Here is a 3,999-nt window from a genome sequence, read left to right as displayed (position 1 = left end):
CACAGGCCTGATTCTGCCTTGGACATGTCAAAATCTGGGGGTGATGGGATGGCCCTGTGCATTTAGAAGCAGCTCTCCACATATGGCCAATGTAGGCTGTCCTGGTCGAGAACTAGTAGTGGTTTAATCCAACCCGATCATTTTACAGATGAGGAAACTGAAGCCCAGAGAGACATTACCTTGTTGCCAGTAACTGGCAGAGCTAAGCCCAGATCTCTAGTCACCAGACAGTTGCTGTTTTTAAAGGCCTTTACCACATATTTTCTTTCTTTTTTTAGTGAGGTGAAATTCACATAAATTTTTTTTTTTTTTGAGACGGAGTCTTACCCTGTCGCCCAGGCTGGAGTGCAGTGGCGCCATCTCGGTTCACTGCAAGCTCCGCCTCCTGGGTTCACACCATTCTCCTGCCTCAGCCTCCCGAGTAGCTGGGACTACAGGCGCCCACCACCACACCCGGCTAAGTTTTTTTGTATTTTTAGTAGAGACGGGGTTTCACCGTGTTAGCCAGGATGGTCTTGATCTCCTGACCTTGTAATCTGCCCACCTCGGCCTCCCAAAGTGCTGGGATTACAGGTGTGAGCCACTGCACCCGGCCAAAATTAGCCATTTTAAGGCTAATTTTAAGTATTAAAAGTTAAGTAGGTGAGCAGTTCAGTGGCATTTAGCACATTTACAGTAGTGCATAATCACCACCTCTGTCTAGTTCCCAAACATTTCCATCACCCCAAAAGAAAAACCAGAGCTCTTTAAGCAGTTCCTCCCCATTCCTGCTGCCTAACCCCTGCAACCACCAATCTGCATTTTGTTTCTGTGAATTAATTCTGGGTATTATTTTTTTGAGACAGTCTTGCTCTTTCTTACCCAGGCTGAAGTACAGTGGCATGAACATGGCTCACTGCAGCCTCGATTTCCTGGGCTCAAGCAATCTTCCCACCTTGGCCTCTCGAGGAGCTGAGACTACAGGCACGTGCTGCCACTCCCAGATACTTTTTAAAGTTTTTGGTAGAGACAGGTCTTGCTATGTTGCCCGGGCTGGTCTCAAACTCCTGGACTCAAGCAATCCTCCTGCCTTGTCTTCCCAAAGTGCTGGTATTACAGGCGTGAGCCATTGCACCTGGCCTGTTCTGGGTATTTTGTATAAATGGAATCAGTATGTGACCTTTTGTATCTGGCTGCTTCTACCTAGCTTTATGTTTTCCATGTTCTTCCCCATTGCATCATGTATCAGTACTTTCTTTCTTTTTGTGGCATAATATTCCATTATATGTATCCACTGCAATTTTGTTTACTGATCTGTTGATAGACATTTGGGCTGTTTCCACCTTTTGGCTGTTGTGAGCATTGCCGCTGTGAACATTCATGTATAAGTGTTTGTGTATCTGTTTTCAATGATTTTGGATATATACCTAGGAGCAGGATTGTTCGATCATATGGTAATTTCTGTGTTTATCTTTTTTTTTTTTTGAGATGGAGTCTTGCTCTGTTGCCCAGGCTGGAGTGCAGTGGTGCGATCTCAGCACACTGTAACCTCTACCTCCCAGGTTCAAGTGATTCTCCTGCCTCAGCCTCCCGAGTAGCTAGGACTACAGGTGTCCACCACCACACCTGGCTATTTTTTTTTTTTTTTTTGTATTTTTAGTAGAGATGGAAGAGACGGAGTTTCACCATGTTGGCCAGGCAGGTTTCAAACTCCAGACCTCAAGTGATCCACCTGCCTCGGCCTCCCAAAGTGCTTAGAATTACAGCTGTGAGCCACTGCGCCTGGCCTCTATGTTTAACTTTTGAGAAGTCTCTTGATTCTTGCCACTACGAGGTGATTTTATCCAACTATTACAAGAAAGAAAATGGGAGCTCAGAAGGTTGGACTGGTTGTTCAAAGTCACCTAGCTAGAGAGCTGCGCAGCTGGAACTAGTATACAAGTCTAGCTGTTGAAAGCACCCTGAGCACATTACCTCATGCTGTACCTTGCATGTCTTCTTGTTTCCAATTTTCAGATGAAGAAACAGTTCCACACACTAAGAGACTTAACGAGGGTACAGTTAGTTTCAGGAGAGCTGGTAGTTTTCATTCCGTTTAGAACTGGACCTGGTAATTATTGATTATCCTAATAAATACACTTCATTTATCGTGTTGCCTTTTTATTTTGAGACAGAGTCTCGCTCTGTCACCCAGGCTGGAGTGCAGTGGCATGACGTTGGCTCACTGCAACCTCCGCCTGCCTGGTTCAAGCGATTCTTCTGCCTCAGCCTCCCGAGTAGCTGGGACTACAGGCGTGCACCACTACACCCAGCTAATTTTTATATTTTTAGTAGAGACGGGGTTTCACCACTTTGGCCAGGATGGTCTCAATCTCTTGACCTCGTGATCCGCCTGCCTCGGCCTCCCAAAGTGCTGGGATTCACAGGCGTGAGTCACCGTGCCTGGCCTGTCTTCTTTAATCAAATCACATCTCATATCCAGCAGTCATAGATGAGTATGCTAGAATCATGGACTGCTTGGAAGTCTTTTAATCTGGTGTTTACCTACTCATCCATTGGTGGAAATTTGGGCTGCTTATTAATTATTAATTATTTGTAATTATTGAATACCAGATCTGGTTTCTAAATGGAATGAAGACTACCAGCTCTCCTCAAACTAATTGATTATTGAGGTGTGTTTCTTTTCCTTCCCTGGTGATGTGCAAAGAGAATGAAAAGGGAAAAGGGGCCAGGAAGGAGATGTTTTTTCTCCTTCATTCATTCAACAGCTAATCTTGAGTACCAGCTGTGTACAAGGCACTAACCTAGATGCCTGGGACACATAAAGAACAAGTAGACAAAGGCTCCTACCCTTAATCATTGAGTTTTATTCTAGATGGGAGAGGGTGACAGATAATAAACAATAGAATTCATAATATGAATTCATTGGAGAGTACGAGAAAGGTGAACTGTGGGGGGAAGAGAGCAAGGTAAGGGGGTGAAGGAGTGTTGGGGAGATTGGGATTGCAATTTCAGAAATGGTAGTGTTATGAACTGAATGTGGGTGTCTCCCCCAAATTTGTATGTTCAAGACCTCACTCTAATGTGGCTGTATTTGGAGATGGGGCCTCTAAGGAAGTAACTAAGATGAAATGGGTTCGTGAGGATGGGCACTGATTCAACAGGATTAGTGTTCTTATGAGGAGAGACACCAGAGTTCTCCCTCTCACTTTCTTCCCACACGCATGCACTGAGGAAAGTCTGTGTGAGGACACAGCAAGGAGGCTGCTGTCCACAAGCTGAGAAGAGAGCCCTCAGAAGAGATGGAATTGACTGGAGCCTCAGTCTTGGACTTTCAGCCTCCAGAACAGAGAAAATAAATGTTTGTTGTTAAGCCACCCACTCTGTGGTGTTTTGTTATGGCAGCCCACACTAATACAGGCAGTGATGGAATATCTCATGTGAGGAAGTGATGTTTGAACACATCTGAAAGAAAGTGTAGAAGGCAGCCAAGGTCATCTGAGGTAAGGACATTTTAAGACAGAGGAACCAGTCATTGCAAAGAGCCTGAGGCAGTAGTGTACCAGGTGGGGTGAGGAACACAGGGAGCCTGGGTTGGCTGGGGCAGAGAGTGGAGCAAACAGAGGGGCAGTTTCAGGAGATAAGATCAGACAGATGATTGTGTAGGGTAGGGGTTCCCCAGTTTTCTAGGCCCCTAGTGCCCTTAGTGTCTTAGTAATTTTTTACAATGCCCCTACATCAAAGAAAATAACTAAGGATTTGGATTTACAAGTGGTTGGGTTCTAACAATTTTATAGTAGTAATATGACTGATATTGCTGTATGACCTAGAACATGGAAAGTACCCTGTAGAGTCCCTGTGAATGCTGCCTTGGAGTGCCTTGGTGCACAGTTTGGGAATAGCAAATGTAAGGGGGTGTTGGGCATTTTAAGGATTTGGTTTTGGATTTTGGGAACTACCGCAAGGATTTTGAGTGAAAGAGTGGCATGATATATTTTAAAAGATTGCTCTGGCTGTTGT

The sequence above is a fragment of the Pan troglodytes genome, chromosome 3, assembly GCF_028858775.2.
Source record: "Pan troglodytes isolate AG18354 chromosome 3, NHGRI_mPanTro3-v2.0_pri, whole genome shotgun sequence".
In the NCBI taxonomy this organism is placed as follows: domain Eukaryota; kingdom Metazoa; phylum Chordata; class Mammalia; order Primates; family Hominidae; genus Pan; species Pan troglodytes.
Note: the sequence above shows the minus strand (reverse complement) of the source record.